This window comes from Zonotrichia albicollis, chromosome 3, assembly GCF_047830755.1.
Source record: "Zonotrichia albicollis isolate bZonAlb1 chromosome 3, bZonAlb1.hap1, whole genome shotgun sequence".
Lineage (NCBI taxonomy): Eukaryota > Metazoa > Chordata > Aves > Passeriformes > Passerellidae > Zonotrichia > Zonotrichia albicollis.
In genome coordinates, this window is record NC_133821.1 from 78,506,800 (window position 1) to 78,524,377 (window position 17,578).

The 17,578-nt window shown below is 39.5% G+C and overlaps 1 long non-coding RNA gene across 3 annotated transcripts in view; it reads left to right on the forward strand.

The window, feature by feature from the left end:
* Nucleotides 1-10,574: 10,574 nt before the first annotated feature.
* Nucleotides 10,575-17,578, forward strand: part of LOC113459725 (uncharacterized) — a 41,212-nt gene continuing 34,208 nt past the window's right edge. For all 3 annotated transcript variants that reach the window (XR_012579657.1, XR_012579658.1, XR_003381245.2), the window contains exons 1-2: nucleotides 10,575-10,896; nucleotides 11,713-11,797. This is a non-coding gene — a long non-coding RNA (uncharacterized LOC113459725). The remainder of the gene's footprint in view (nucleotides 10,897-11,712; nucleotides 11,798-17,578) is intronic.

Consider the following 17,578-nt stretch of genomic DNA (forward strand, 5'->3'; position numbering starts at 1 on the left):
AAGAACAGGCAGATGAGCTACAGGTAGCTCCCCTATGGAGAGGAAAGACAAGAGTTTTCTACCCAGCCCTGCAAAAAAAAGCTGGTTTGTGTTTTCTCTGCTGAGATGTTGAGCAGAGGACTGTCAAAGACATCTTTTTGAAAATTCTTTCTTAGGATTTTTCCTGCTGAGAAGCTACAGCAACAAAATGTAAACAAGGGTTATCTGCAGTGGTGGAATGCATCAGGTGTGTCTGTGATTAGGCTATCTTGAATGTTTACAATTAACGACCAACCACAGACCTGATAGCTTGGGCTCTCTGTCTGAGCCACTGACTTTTGTTATTCATTCTATTCTATTCTTAGCTAGCCTTCTGAGAGGAAACCTTTCCTTCTATTTCTTATTAGTATAGTTATAATGTAATATATATATATATCATAAAATAATAAATCAAGCCTTCTGAACATGGAATCAACATTCTCATCTCTCCCCTTATCCAAGAACCCCTGTGACCACTGTCACAGAGGACCAGAGTCCAGTGCAGGTACCATCTTACGAAGTTCTGTTCCTTTGTAGATGTCCTATCCCCCTAGGTGCTCCTTAAACACTGCCTCTCCTCACCCAGAAAGCCTCCAGAGCCATTAGCTTTAGGTGCTCATTCATGCCAAGCAGCACACAGAAACAGTTTTCTACTTACTAGAGAGGGAAACCTTTCACAAAACCAAGTGTAAGTGGGAGTACTGGGCCAGGAGGTATGGAGTCATGCTGAAGTCTGTTTACTCACAGGAGTGCTAGTCAATGGACCAGGAAAGGCAACAGAACACTGGGCCCTGGGCAATCCTTCCAGGCCGCTCGCTCTCCCCAGTCATCCTGAAACAAGCAACAGCAGAAATTGTGCACGTGGAAGGAAAATAAGGAAAGAGGGAAACCAAATCTGTTTTAAAAGTCAGAGGATTTGGCTAGCAGAGGGGAAAGCTTCTTCTGACTCCTTTCCCTCTTCTGTAGGATAGTAAGTGACTTCAGTAGAGAGCATAATATGGAGGGGGCCCACACCCTCCATAGGTCATGGGCTGCTCCATGGCTTGTGTCCCTGATGATTCATGAGTCTAACTTCACCAGGGAGGTTGGAACATAGCCATTCCTTTTTGTTTCTAGCATCCAAAGGTTCATAAACTGTACTGCATGTGCAGGACACACCATCACCCCTCCTCCAGATATATGCAGACACACACACATCAAGGTATAGCTCAAAGGCAGGTTCCTGCCCTGGAGTAAACAACATAACTGGAAGGTCACTAGAGAACAGCAGGTGATAATCCTATTTCTTTCTTCAAAATGAAGCTAGGCCTGATCTATTATGTGTTGCCTATATTTCAAAATGCATGTGGGTGCCTACCATTCCCAACTGGTAAGCTCAGCCTTCAGAAGGTTATGTACTAGCTGGAGCTGGTGTACTAGCTCTTCCTTTGAGATCTGCTTTCCCGTTTTGAATTTAAGAACTTTGTACAAGTACACTAGAACTCCCTCTCCATTTTCCCTCTTGCAACAGATCTCAGCACTTTGCTACCTAACGCTGCCTTCTGTCCCAAAGAGACTCCATGAAAAATGGAGTTTTATTTATGTTATCCTTTTCAGGATAATATGATTTGAACAATTTGCTTCTACCTGACACTTGTCCTTTTAGCTTAAAACTTTATTTTAATTCTATAAAATTATATAAAAAAATAAATAATAAGGCAATAATGAAGCAAAAAATAATTATTTCCTCAGATTTAAAAAAACAAATAAAATAAAAATCATTCATGTGCATTAAAGACTAAGAATCATATTGATACAGAGAAAAATAATTTAAAACACCTTTGCATTTTAAATCTTTATGTAAATCTTATTAATCATTCCAGCTTCAGGAAGGAGTAGGGCTGATGTACCTTGCATTCTACTCTATGTGAGGATTTTTCACAAAGAATAAATCAACAGTCCTGCATGGAAAGACAGTCTTCCTCAGTTTTCACAACCCCACATGTCCACTGGTAAATTTATGCCCTGCTCCACCTGCTACCATGGCATCATGCCCACTCATACCAGGTGAGTACCTCACAGAAGCCAATCAACAAATCTCTGGACGGTTTGGGGAGGTTAATACACAGAATACCAAGAGTCAGGTTTTTGAAGAGGCTCCTGGCACATCTTGTGTTTTTAATGATTAGGATCTCACCCTCAGGGCTGTGTGTTACCAGCTCAGCCCTTGTAGCAGGGGACTAGAGCAGATGGCTTGGCAGAACCAAAAGGTTCTTGCCTTTACAAAAATTAAAGATTAATTTGTTGTTTTCTTCTAATAGGAAATTTCATGCTGACCAACAGTATTGAGCTGACAGGCTTATATTTCTTCATCCATCTTCTGTTCAGAGAAAAGCATAACCATCCTTATGTTAACTCCACTATCTGTCTACATCCTTCTATGCAATGATGAGAGAATATTTCAGCACTCCCAGCTATTTTGCCTTTGGCATCTTTGCTGTGGTTTCCAACAAAGATGATATCACCATGTGTTTATAGATTTGTTTGTTTTTCATGATGCGGGCAATGGTCTACTACAGGCTGGCTTGAGCTCCAGTTATATCATACAGACCAACCATCTGGCTCAGGATTAATTAAGGGTAACATTTTTAGCCATTGCTGCAGGTATGTAATGTGAGAGGAAAAACCTTCTTATTGGATAGGCAATCACCTTGTCACCTGAAACAGCCAGATTAGTCAGTGTGTGGTGCTGGTCCTAGCAGACTTTGATGGTCTGATCACCAATGGTAAGTAACAGAAGTGCATTTCAGAATATTAGACAAGTGCAAAGGATGAAAGGGGATTAGCCTTTTCTGAACACAGGCAATGGGAATTAACCATGGCTCATAACCATTTTCTGCTGGAAATTTTCATGTTCCTATGTGAACAATATGTGTAACAAGAAAGGGTTTGTGAGATTCAGTGTAATGGAATCTGGTTTTATATTCAGCCAGTTTAATCTATTTCAAAAGACAGAAGGATTGAAAGTGTTTTGCTGAAAATTATATCCAATAGATATCCACACTGTTTATCCAATGCTGGTAGCTCTTTTTAAGGCTTTTCTAAAACCCATACTCCAAAATCTTTACCATTTTGAACCCCAAACCCTCTTAGGATGTCATTAAGCATATATGCAGCAGAACTGCACAGCTGCTCCTCCAGTCATACTAATCTCTAGACAGATGCTCTTCATGTTCATGGGCTGTGATGAATGCCAAAGAAGCTATTAGAGAACAGATTGACTTAGACTGGACCATGATCCTTGGAGAACTGGTTTCAGACTGCAAGAAGAACTGAGGCATCACAGAGTGAGCTGCAATGCAAATGACAATGTGATCAGGCAGAGTTGTCTTTCAGCTACTTTTCTCCTCCAGCATTCCTGAATGCAGTATTGCTTGAAGAGACAAAACCCAACACTAAAGCAGAATTCCCTTATTTTCTCTTCTTGCTTGCTGAATTTTCTGCAGCTAGCTTGGGTGCTCAACCTTGCCCAAGTCTGACTTGTAAAGAGTTTCCTGGACATTTCTGTGTCAATCCTGTGTTCAGCTCCTGTGATCTGCTACCATAACTCTTGGGAATATTTAAAAAGTAGTAAAGAGTGGGCTAGAGGCAGGCAGTCATTCCCCATCACGCTCTTCCCTTCCCTGCAGAGGAGGCCTGAACACAACCTGGTTGTTACAAAACTCAGAGATCACATCTGCTCCCCTCCTCTGAGGCTCACGGAAAGATCACATGCCTTTATTGGATCTGAGTCCAGGGATCTGTCTGCCCAAAGAGAGGTGTCATCTGTGGTATATCCCACCACAGACCTTACTTTCCTGACCTTCATAGCTACAGCAGATGTTCTTGTTATGTTGTTATTCTGGGGACAGGAGCCTCTCTGGGCTCCTGGGCTCTCATCCAGCTGCAGCTGTGGAAAAAGGATATATATAATAATAATGGAATCTTCTTTCTGTCATTTCAGCTTACATCATCTTGGCACCAGCAGTCAAGGTAGCATTAGTCAGTCAGCCTTAGGGTTTCTGTGGACTACTCTTCCAAACCACCACCCTTCTCTCTCCATTGCACACTGCCTTTGCTCTTATTCCCACTCTCTCCATCCCAAGTGGAGTGATTTCAGACCTAGGAAATTAGGAGTTGCTTTTCTGCTGACCACTGTGCGTTTCCTCAGCTCATACCTCCTGCATGTGCTAACTGTGACATTTGGAAACACAGAAAGCTCAATCCATTTAGTAATAGTGTACCCATGTAAAAGCCTTGCAGCATGTTGCTGGTAAACTAATGAATGCCTGTGTCAGTCTTTTTTCTATGGAATACTTCTTTGCTTTATGCCTTCTATTAGGAGTAAAATGTAAGTTGCTGCTACCACAGACTTAAAGAGGATTTCGAGCAATATGTTCCATTCCATATATCTCAAGCACCTACATCCCTGAAGGATCTCTACTGCTTGGGAAATACCCTGAAGGGTATCTGTATTGCATATAGTTGCACCTTTTTTGAAAGATATACACAAAACTACTTCAAGTTGTTATGCAAACAGTCCCTAGCTATTTTGTATAGGGATTCACTGCAAGAAGGAGCAGAATCTGTGCACATAAAGAATAATGAGGAGGCAGGGGGAACACTTGGGGGAAACTAGTTCACAGTCTGCTATGCCATAATGATGGGAAAAGCTGTGTAGTCAAATTTGTCAAAAATAAGGAAATGTTACAATTTTTAGGCCTGTTATAGCTCTTATTTAATTTTGCAGAAGCTCGTAAGAGGCCATTTATTTTTAACACAAAACTCTTCCCTGAAGCTACAGCTTGCCAGGAAAACCAGTGCCACTGTTGTACACTGACTTAATCACAAAGAATGAAAATAAAATGCTTTTAACTGACATCCAGGAAAAACAGCTGAAATGAATTTCAGTTAAGCAGGTAAGGCACAGTCTTGATAAATGGGAGAAGACACAGAGGACAAGAAATGCTAATGATTTTTCCGTGTTAGCAACATCTAAAAGTGTTACCATCTATGTGTTTGTGCTAAGCCTGCTGATGGGCTAAAACCAAACAGTATTCCTGGACCAGAGTGAAAATCTCAGGAAAATGAGCACTGCCTTCCTACAAAAATAGGGAATCCAGAACTATTGTCTTTGGCCATGAAGAAAATTTGAAAGCAGACTCTGTTCCTGCAATTCTCTCTATTCCACCTTAAAGATCCAGTATGCTTAGACATTATTTCACATAAAGCATAGAGGCATTTATCCAGTGTTCTTTTCTTGTTAGCCCCCCCACCCCCCAATTCATCCTCTCTTTCTGTTTCCTCTACCTGTCAAATCCTTTAGGGAAGACATGTGCAGCTTGGACAGCCCAAACCAGAGTTCTTTCTCCTTAAGATTTGTTTGTGTTTGCTATTTATTCCAACATGCTTCCTATTTTTTCTGCCAAATAGCACTCACAAAAGCCCTCTAAAGAGAATAATAAGAAAAAGTCTGAACAGAAGGTGTTTAGTCTGAATGCTGGCTTCATTTCAACAAATCAAGTGAGTGTGTTTCAGACAACTTTGTAAATCACAATCTCAACACAAACACTAGAGACACATCACATTTCACTTTTGGATAGAAGCATGAGGTTCAATATGAAAAAAGAGGGGTTTTTTGGTTTTTTTTCACAGATAGGACATTTGCAGAAGGAATCTTTAGATCAGACACTAAAAACTACACAAGAGAAAAGGACAAGAAAAAGAAAGCATTTAGCTTTTATGTGGTTGCATTTTATTGTGACCAGGGTTGAACCCTTCTATTTACAGTTGTGGAGAAAGAAAATATTTTCCTGACCACAGTTGAAGAGAGACCCTGACAGGGCTTTCCTGCTTGCCATCTCCCATGTCATCAGTGTTTTCTGGGAGAAGAATTTGAGGTGGTTTTCCACCTAAGTGGTTACAGCTGTTTCCACAGGATCAGTCAGATGGAGTTTCTGCCTCTGTTTATTTTGGCTCTGGTTTTCGGCTGGAATCCAGCAGGATGACAGTGTTTGCTCAGGGTCTTGGGACTTTGGACAAACATTCCAGAATTTCTGACTTCTTAACATTAATGTTTGATGAATTCTGCTCTTAATTTCTTCTGGAAAAATGTCAAGCCCACTGGGGATTACCCTTAGTCTTACAAGAGTAAGACTTATTTTTTTTTTTTAAGGGAAAAAGAGAAAATCATTTACTAGCCTGTGAAAATGAGCATGCTTTAAAAATTAGAGAATACACTTTTCTAAAGCTGCAGGATTCAGTTCTTTTGTAATATTTTCTGTTTTCTTTTTTTTTTTTTTTTAATTTTCATCATAAGAACACTGCTTGACAGGAAATATCTACAGCTAAATCTTCCTCAAAAAAATTGTTACATGCAGGGCTTTAGTTGGGAAGGTTATTATCCAGAAGTTAAGTAGCTCTTTCTCCAAGTCACTGTTTTGATAGCCTCAAAACATACTGCGTCAATTCACTGGTGTCAAAGTCGACCTTTAGAAATCAAAATAAACACCCAGGTGAAATTCTGACCCCAGTGGAGAGAACAGCCTTTATCACCAACTTCAACAAGGTCAGGACTTCCTCCTTTGTACCTTATCTCGCGAACAATGGAAAAGCACAAGTCACACAAGTCACATCTTCAGGAACGTTTACTGACTCAGAGGGATGGATGGAGAAATGTATTTACAAAAATATGTATAAGTGCATCGAACTAAATCTGTATTTAAATTATATTTAATAAGCACACTGTGAAGTGGCAGCTGGTTTTTGTATCTACATACCTTTAGTTGCTTGCAAGGAACATCCAAATGTTCAGTATGTATCTAAATGATACTTACACCACCCTCAGCTGACTTCAGGTTAGCTAGACAGCTGTACTTCAGAGGTCAGTGTCTCATTTACTCTAAAATGTCATTACAAACTCATATTGTAGAGTCCTTGGGTGGCATGGGATCCCTCCAGAGACTCCTACAAATCAGAAGGAGGGAGATGGGGAAGCTTTTTTAGGTTCCAAGTCTCTGTTCTCTTTTTCTTCTCCTCACCTCTTCTCCCTCCTCCAGTAAAAAAAAGAGGGAATCAGGACTTCCTCAAGTGACACAAACAGTCCTGTCTTTGTTGATTTACACCATCTGAAGAACTATCTTCAAGAGTTATTATAAAGCTTTCAAAAACAAAAACAAACAAAAAAAAAGTAAAAGGAAGAGATTTGTGTAAATATGACTAGACACAGGAAGGTGGTTCCCTAATAAATAGACAAGCTTTCACAGCCTCAGCTTCATGCAAAATGCTTCACAACTTTTCACAGGCTGCAAGCAATGTACATGGGCCACAGTGACAACATCCACTTGTCTGGAGAAGTTACATTGAGGGACAGATCTATTATCTGAGGGACAGTTTATTATTTGGAGTCTGATTACTGTCCTCCCTTCTCAGTCTGTGCTGTCAATGGTCTAGATAAGGAGTATATTTAATCCATACCCATACCTTTGACTTTACTGTTTAAAGCCAAAGAGAGCTGGAGGAAAAAAAGAGGTTTTGTAGATGCAAAACATTGTGTTTATACATTTAAGTGCAAAAGGGACAGATCAACGCATTCATTCAAGCTCATTGTGTAGCACACATCCTTGTGGAAGAAAGAGGCAAAACAAAAACTAACAAAACACTCTGAAAATGTCTTCCTTGGATATTATCAATGGACAAAGAGCAGTAGACCCTCAGTTATGAACTTTTGACATTCATTCATTCTTTCATTCTTTCATAATATAACCTGTGAATCATGAAAACAAAGTTGATTCTCACCCAAAGCTAAATCCAATTAAGTTTACCTTTTGGTATCTCTGTACAACTTTAATCATCAATCTTTAATTTCAGAATAGAAAAATGTGTGTTTTTTTCCTTGAATTGACAAACTCATGTAGCTCTGTTCAGTTTCAACCCTGACATCCTGTTCTAAAATATGGGAAAGGGATGGTAGCGAAGAAAAAGATGAGATCCCTGTGGAAAATAGATGCTAAAAGAGAAAGCAATCAGCATGTGAGTGTATGTGAGGCTGGAAACTTGGAAATGGCAAGGCTGGAATCCTTGATCTGGTGGCATAGAAAGAAAAGCTTAAAAATAAGGCTAAATATATGACATAAAATTAAAAAGAGAGGTTCCCAAAACCTCTCAAAACAGTTAGGAAAATTTGGTTGCTCCACCGTATGGGCACAAAAGGCTTCCTTTCAAATGACTCCCAGAAAAGGTGGGACAACCATTCTAAAGCCACCTTTGATTGATTGTCAAAGTCCACTTTCTACTTGGTGACACAATTTTTTTATTAAAAATAGTAACTAGCATACAATCTTTGGGTATGTTTTACCCAGGTAGCTAGGCCAGTCCTTTGCTTGGAAGCTGAGAGGTAATGCTACACCTGAAATATTTAGAAACATGTTCAATCTAGACTAGATAGAAGTTCTCAGTGGAAAAATAGGTTTGAGCATGCAATTCACTTCTGTGAGAAATTAAGAAGGAGGAAGGAAAAAAACTACTAAAACAGTATTGTCAACTATATAGACGTATAATATATAAAAATCTCTTAAAATTCGCATGCTTTGGATCATGTTTACATAAAGACATGACCTTGTAATAGCAGGTATTCAGGGTATATTAACCAATTGACAAAGATACAGTGGAACACAATGCAAAACACTGCATTCATAAGATGACTGAAAGCTGCATGTCACACCTCTTGATAAAATCCTGAACAGCTCCTGGTGATGCAATTAATTTGTCTTGCAAGGAGGGAGATGCCTGGATATTTAAAAATATTGGTGAAGATTTGTTCATGGTATGAGTGTTTGCAGGTTGCATAACTATTGAGGAAAACAGATTAGACAGTGTGAGATCATAAATAATGCATTCATGAGGAATGTGGGTGTGATTCTTGTAAAAGGAGAACCAGAAGAATCTGTTACAAAGTTGACATTCCTCTGAATAAGGCTGTCTAGCTATTGCTGCAACAGCCAATATTCCCAGCGTATCAACTATTGAGGTTTACTATTTTTCATTTTTAGTTAGAACAAAAAAAAAAACCTTCAATATATATCAAATCCATATGGCATTTGGAACACAGTGAATGCAGTTTTGTAAAACCATTAAGTGATTTACTGATATGTAATTTTAAATCTATCCTTTCAAGGCACTGAATTCGTGAGCAGAGTTTGGAAATATAAAGACAACATAAAACTTAGTTCTGCTAAACCAAGACCATAGCACATCATCATGCAAAGCAACACGGACCTAGAATTTGAAAAACCACACTCAAAAAAAGTAAGAATATTCCTTGTTGGACTGTAAATGCATACAGATACATATCCAGATGGAGTGACCAGAACAATTTTCTTTGTTAGTAATGGCTAATAGCAACTGCTGACGTTTTGCTGGAATATTTTCCCAACTGCTAGTTTATATAAAACAAAAGTAAGACACTCTTAAATGCAAACAGACTGTAACTTGGTTTAGAATAAATATCAACATGGCCAGCAAAACTGAGCCATCCATTGAGCATGCTGAGCAGGTAGGCATATGATAAGAAAGTCAATGAGAACCATTTACACATCAGCAGAAGATGGTTGTATAAATAGAGCTGCAGAGTGGAAATGAACTCTGAGCAAACCAGGGAAAGGTTTTGTTCAGAAAAAGGCAGCTGCAGCATAAAACTTTGTCACAGGCTTTCCAGGGAAGTGGTCACAGCTCCAAACCTGCCAGAGTTCAAGTGTTTGGACAATGCTCTCAGGCACATGGTGTGACTCTTGGGGTATCCTGTGCAGGGCCAGAAGCTAGACCTGGGTGTTCTTTGTGGGTCCCTTCCAACTCAGGATATTATGTGATTCTATAATGCAGTATTAGAAATGTCAGATTATATCAGCAAGATGCGGGAAGGCAAGAAAAATGTTTTCAGGTCTGAGGAATAATCTGTTTTCTGCTGTTGTGTAGCCAACTGCAGGAAATACACAATTGATCTGGAAGGAATAGTTCTGGTGCTGGAAGGTACGGATGAGTTTACTATTGTATTCACAAAGTATTGTATTCATTGTCATATAAATTCCACAGTAGTATACAAAATGCTAATAGAAGCACTCTCAACTGCAACAGGTAATACTTTTTCTCAAGCAAAATGAAATAAACTATTTTATAATCAGGAATGTAGCTGATGTTTCAAAATGGTGCTAACTGGGTGGAAAATAAATAAGGAAGACATTCTTAGCCACATATTACGAAACTTTCATGTTTGGCAGAACCTTCTCTTGGCCAAGAATTTGGAAGAAGCATTTTTTTTATCATCATCAATGATTTTAAAAATATATGTATAATATCTAATTATGTATAAATATATTTGTCATCCTAAGGGATTCAGAGAAATTCAGGCCTGTCCTGGGGTGACGTTATGATGCTTGTATATCCCCATTCATCTGTTCTGTGCCTTTAAGACCGGCACTGAAGAGTGGAAGTTTTGTTTGGGTTTCTCTTATCAGGACACAGAGACAAGCAGTAGACAGAGCTGTTTTTTTTTTTTTACTTCCAGCTTTGGGCTTGCTGCTTTTGCTTGCTGCTTTTGCTTGCTCTCTTTTTCTGCTCTTGTTTCTGCTCTGCTTTCTGCCTCTGCTTATTAGCTAGTTCTAGCTAAACAGTCCACATTGCTTCCTGGACTGTTTCTCCTCTCCTGTTCCTGTGACCATCTCGAACCTGCTCCGGACTGGGACCCGGGAACACCAAGGGTTCGGCTGCAGCGGCTGGCCCAGCGCCGGAGGGACTGAGAACAGAGCAACCACCCCCGAAAGAGACTTTCTGATTTTGCCATCTTTCTCAGAGCGGTGTCATCAGGTATTGTTCATTTTGTGTGCTGGGGGGTGCGGGGCCAGTCAAATAAACAGGTTCTTTCCACCTCTCTCCGAGGAATTTTTTCCCGAACCGGTTGGGGGGAGGGGCCGTGTGGATTTCGCTTTCTGGAGGGGCCCTCCTTTGCAGATTCTTTAACAAATTTGCCCTAAACCAGTACAAGGCCCTAATAAAACAAAATGCTTTAGTGCTTCAGGGCCTTTGAGAGCTCATAATAAATTATCTCTGCAGGTCAGGCTTGAAGTGCACTAGCAGCAAAGTGTGAAAATGCTGGCACTGTTTCAGAGATCAGTGGCTTCTAGCTGCCAGAACAGACACCTTTAAAAATAAAGAGATTAATTAAAACTTCTCAAGAAAATTGCAAGAAAATTCTTTATTCTGCTACTTAAATACACAGGTTACTGTACATCTATCTTTCCTGAGCTACTGGAATAGCTGATGGGTATCAAATTAAAGTTATAGAGTGCAGATAAAATTTCAGTCAAAGAAAAAGAGAAGTTGTAAAAGGAAAGCTAGAACAAAAGATCTTCAGTGGCACTGAAAAATCAGTAGCATTAATCACTCTAGAAAAGCAACTTGGAAAATGCCCCAAACAGTCATTGTCACGAGGAAGTATTAATGGCACCAGCACCTCTCTGAATCAGTAATTGACAGTTATGTCTACAGCCAATTATTTACTGGTTCCTGGTAGTTCTTCTGGAGCTAATTTTACTGAGTAGAAAGAATCAACTTGTGGTTAAAAGGAACTGTAAAAACACTGGCAATTTGTCGTTCCAAACTGTTTTTCTTTGGCCTTTTCAGCAGCAGCCTGCAGCAAACACAAAGCTGTCTGGTCGTTGTTGCCTGTCATTCATTGCACTGCTTTGTTTGTCTCAGAGCAGAAGAGGTAAGGTAAAGGCATGTTCTAAACAAGTGTGTTATACTAGTCAAGATTGTAAATAGAGACAGGGTATGAAAGTATCTCCCACTGAACCACATAAATAGCTTTGTCGAAACACAAGTTTTCCCTAAGGAGAAAAATGTTTTCAGCTGCACTAAAGGTCTTTAAAAAACAATTTTTCACTGATTTACACTATGTATTCTTAAAACAAAACAAGAATGCAGTCACATAAAGGAGGAGCTGCATGGATGAATTGTTTCTCTCATTTAGTCAAGCTTTCATGTTGAACTGAGCTTGTTTTGAGCTGCTTTTAACATATTCTGCCACAGTTAACAGCTTCAAATATTTATTTTAAAAGGCAGAAAATTATTGCTAATTTTATGTTGTCAAACAGCGAGCCCATGCTTCATTTGGGAGCTAGCAGAGAGAGACAAGCATAAGAAACATCCTGCTATCTAGTGGCCTGGTAATTGTATTCCAATCAATTTAACAAATTGAGTGTAAAAGAAAAATGCTTCACAAGGGAAATACTTCAACTCTAGTCTTGAATCTCTGTCAGTGTCCCCTCACTCATCCTTATATCACACCTACTTCAGCCAGGAACTGAACCCCATATGCTGCCAAATATGGAGAATTTTTTAACACTCTTCCCATCCTAAATCCCCCAGTTTCCACTTGCCTACTCTCATCCTCCCTCCTTACAAAGTGGCTGCCATTATTCCATTATTTCTATTTTCTGTGCCATTTCTAATTCTTCCTCCAATCTGTCCTCCCCAAGGCCCCCAAAGCCCAGCCATGCCCAACACAGGAGTTCTTTTTATCCAGTGTTGCAGGCACTGCTAATCCCAGCTGCCCTCTCCTATTTAAAAGAGAGCTACAGTATCTCATGCCTGACTGTGGAGAGTATCCAATCCATCCCAGAGGCAGGTAGCAGGTGAACCTAAATAGCTGAAGCACAAAAAACAGAAGGCAGAGTAGCTCAGGTGAGCCAGGCCAAGTGGATTACAAGAAACAGGTACTCCAACCATCCCTTCAACTGTTTATGCCTAAAGCTAGAAGCAGCAACTAATCACAGAATACTGCCACTCTCTTAGAAACAAAGGGATTTTTTTCTTCATATTTGGGAATGGAAATCTAAGACATTTCAGGGTTTGGAAGCACAGCATACAGGTTATTTTAGACATATTGATTTGGACTTCCATGCATGTAGCTACCTGGGGTAATGTTAATGAAGAAATTGCTTGATACATGCTACCTGCCACATATTTTATGAGGTAATTAGTGATCCAGGCCCAGCATTATCAAAACTAGTATAACACCAGTTTAGATACAGAGCTAGGGAGTGCAGATGGATATGAGCCACAATGTGGGATGAAAATCAAACGTTTCCTTGCATTGCTGTTCTCAGGATAGATCAGGTTGGAAGGAACCACAGTGTCCTGGGGTTTCTCATCTGGTCCAGCTTCCCTGCTCAAGCAGGGTCATCCCAGAGCACATTGCTCAGAATTGCATCCAAGTGGTTCTTGAATATCTCCACTAAGGGAGACTCCACAATTTCTTTGTGCAACCTGTCCCTGCGCACGGTCACCTGCACAATGAAGTTTTTCCTCGTGTTCAGGTGGAACTTCCTGCATGTTGCTTTGTGCCGATTGCCTCTTGTCCTATTCTTTGGCACCAACAAGAAGAGCCTGGCTGTTTGCTATATCCCTATCATTGTTTTGCTACAGTCCCACTAAGTATAGACAAATTTATTTCTGCCGATATGTAATTATTTCTGAACATATAGCTGTAGTTTTATTGCTAAATTCTATAACTTTAATCTAATGTTCATGGCCACATTTTCTTACAGCAGTAGTAAAGATTCAGTGACTATTCCTCACTTGACTTTCATTAAATCTGCACACCAAATTATATGGACTAGTAAAGGGATTGAACTTTAGTACATCAGCAAAACCTGCTTTCAATTCTTTTAACTGTCCAGAGTTCATTTCCCTGAACAGAAGGGCTTAGTCAAATACTAAAGTCAGGTTCTGCAGAAGGAACCTGTTTGCCTTCAGCTTTCATTGAATTGTCACAACTCTACTTGCAGCACATTTTGGAAGAACATATTTTAAGACATATTGCTGTATAACAACTAAATCTCAGAGGTGATAAATCACATATCTAGTCGGAAAAGGCAGGAAAAAGAGGAAGGAGAAGGGTCTCTAAAAACTTTTATGGCCAGCTGAGGGAAAAGCATACAGAATCTTTGAAGGACTATACTTCTAACAGTTAATAAGAGCCCTCAGTTACAGAGCAATATTTGTCAGGATAGACCCCAAAATGTTTTGGAGCGTCCAACTACTATGTGCACAACATCACTGAAATGCACTAAGCTATCCTCTGAGGGAAAAAGGCAGCTGGTATTGTGGAACAAAGGGTTCTGTGATACTGGACATGTGTGAAAATTTAGTTCTTATAAAGTGAGATACTAATTGACAACAACAAAGATCTTGCTTGGGTTTGTAAAGGAAAGCGGCATCTTGACAAACAATTGTCCTGCATCACACTGAATATCAAAGGAAGAGAGATTTCCTGACATAAGCATAAAGAAAATAATCTGTCAAGAGGAAGACAGCTTCTTCTTGAATGGCTTATGGAAACATCATCTCCCAGTGTTCCCTGATTTCAGCTTACTACTTCAGGATATGCCAATGGTCTCGTTTTGCCTGGCTCTTTCTTGTGCTTACATGCAGTGCAATCCTCAATTTTAGACCACAGTCCCTTCTGTCCAGGTTTTGTCACAAGCTGTGGTTGAGAACTGGAGGAAGATGTTACTGTCATGAAAAAATAAATTAACACAGAATCGTAAAATATTATCATGTCATAGAAGGACAATGTGTTGCTTGGTATCCATGGCAACTGCAGAAACCAATGCTCTTTAACAGCCTTGCCTGAAATCATGTAAACTGCTTAGATAAAACATGAATTGTGGCAGATGGATATGTGAAAATAAAAATAACTTCGTATCCAATCTATTGCCCACATGGGACACCCTTGAAATAGTGTGAGTTATATAATCCTATCAGGAGTCATTTTGTTAGAGACCAAGATAGAGGTAGCATCTTTTCCATGCATCTAAACAGAATTAAGAATGGGTTCAGCAGAAATTGTGTAATAACAAAACCTAGGAAGCAAATGCTCTCTAGCATCTCTGAAAAGTAGATCTAACCCTGAGCTCCACAGAAGACAAGCTGTGAGTCTCTAGTGCCAGCTAAGGGATGAGTTTTCGGCTGTGACCCAATTTCACAGTTAGAGCACCTGCTTCATGGCATAGGCTAGAGACACAGACTGGCTTTCTGTAAGCAAGAATCAAGAGGGAACCGTGACCGAGGTGAAAACAGAGCCAGGGATGCATTAGGCCAAAGTGGCCACCCCCAAGCCCCTTCAATACTGCGCCATGGATCCATAGTTGAATATAGTTTCACCAGTTGTTTTTTTTTCAGAAAAGAAAATTTACCCCCAGCTCAGTATGAGCCATCACTGAATGAACTGGATACCAGTTAGTGTCAGAGAAAATTAGAACCTTAGTCTGTGAGCACCAGATTGCAGCCTACTGCTCTGGTTTTAATAACATTTCTCTTAAATGAGCTAAGTTTTGCTTTATATTTGGGTCTTGTCCAACAGCTCTGGAAAATGCAGGTATCCATCACCACAGGGAATGAGGTTGAGGAACATTAGGTGGAAGAATTAGGAGTTGCTCCAGAATCTGAATCTACAGTTCTGGTAAGAAGACCTCATATTTATTCAGAGGTTGTGTGGTCGGAGCAGCCAGGGCTCCCTCCCAGGCTAGGGGCATGGTCTGCTCAGGTCATGAAAAAGCATCCCCAGCACTGTAGATCTTTCCAAGACAAGAACCATCTCAGTGATCTTAATTTTTTCTCTTTCTTGGAAATTAAACTAAATCTATCAAATCTATTTTGCAGAACCTGATAAGTCATGAAATAGAGATTACTGCTCATCTTTGTGAATCTGAACATATGAAGTAAAATACCCAAACTTCAGTAAATTTAAAGCTTTACCATAAAGGCTCTGGATTAACATTGACATCTCCAAGACCGGTGTCATCTGCCAGTGTTGGAGCTGAGAGGCATCATTCACGAATTGTAAAAATACCCCTTTTCTCAGGAACACTCATTGCTTTCTTTTTTATCCCTAGTAGTGTTATCGGATTGGGATATGTAAGGTTTGTCTTCACCTTAAGCTTATCACATAACTAACAAAACCAAAGAAAACAAACACCTAAAATGTGGGCTTTGCAAATAGGACCTCTTCCACTGGAAATGCCATGCCTACTTCTCATTTCCCTTCTTCTGGAAATCTCCTTGTCCCTTTCAAAAGAAGCAAGTCACGTGAACTCCAGGAAGAGTTAAGTCACAATGGGGTCCAGCCCAGAAATGAGGTCAAATGCAATTGTTATGTTAGTGAAAGAGTGACTTCAGAAATAGGCTATGTAAACACTGGAGGCAACTTTATGTTTCATTGTGGAAGTGCACTAGCTCACAAAGCCGTGCCATCAATTAATCACAACTGGAGAATGGCAGTTTATACTACCCCATACCTTGCTGAAGTCACAAATGAACTCAGCAAGTACATGAAGAGGCCCCAAGGTATTTTAAATTAAAATATCTTTCCCCTCATTTTGCTGGTTCTAGCCTGTTGTCTTCTGAGTAAACACTTTTTCCCGGCAGTTTATTTAATGGGACTCAATTGTATTTTGTTTTATTTTCAAGATGGATTCCAAAATTTAATACTCTTTCTTGCAAATGCTAAAAACCACACTGTTTTTCAGAACTATTTTACTTACTTGAAAGTAACTGCTTTGTCAAAGGGACATATGAATTATTGCACTCCTGGAAAATAGCTCTTTGGAGACTTACACTTTTCATTCCTGTTCTTCTATCGAGTCTCTTTGGCTCCATCTTGTGATACGCTCGTATTAGAGTCTATACATTGTAATTGCCACCTCCTTTTTGCTGTCTCAGCACTGCTGCTGGTTTTATTAATAATCAGAAAGTTCCATTTGAAGCAGCACAGAGACATGAAAAGCAGTTGGGGCAGAGAAAGGTCTAGCAGTGTAATCCCCTTGGATTTATTTCATCACAAGAAATGAACCTGGATCTTTATAAACACTAATAGCACAATTTTTAATAACAGTGGATATTTTAATAGTAATTACAATGACAATAAAAATTTCAGTTCATACATCAAGCTTCAGCGTAGCTTAATATACCTGATTAAAATTGTGTAAATAATACTTTTGATATTTTAATAATGTCATACTATTGATATAACATGCTTTTGCAAACTGTGTGTGAAGGAACTGAGGCAAACAATGACATTGTATTTTTGCAGTAATAAAGTTCCTGAAAACTACATTGTTATACAATTCTAAAAATGTTTTGGTTTTGTTTGTCTCCCTAATGGAGATAGAATAACTGTGTAATTAATGTTATGTACTGGTGACACCGGAAATCAACTGAAAGGAATAAACAGCCTCCTGAGCTGCTTTAAACTCAGGAACACAACATAATATATGTCAAGATCCAGTCTACATCCCGTTAAAGTTAAAGTATGTCCCAGAGAAACACAGTGAGCCTGATTTCAGTCTCAAAGACACTGGTACAATTTGGATACAGGATTTGATTAATTCACTGGTATGAGACAAAATCTTTCTTTTTATGTCCAGGGTTTGTGACAGAAGGGATTTTATCATAAGAAAAGGAAATTTGAGATTACTGTCTATTT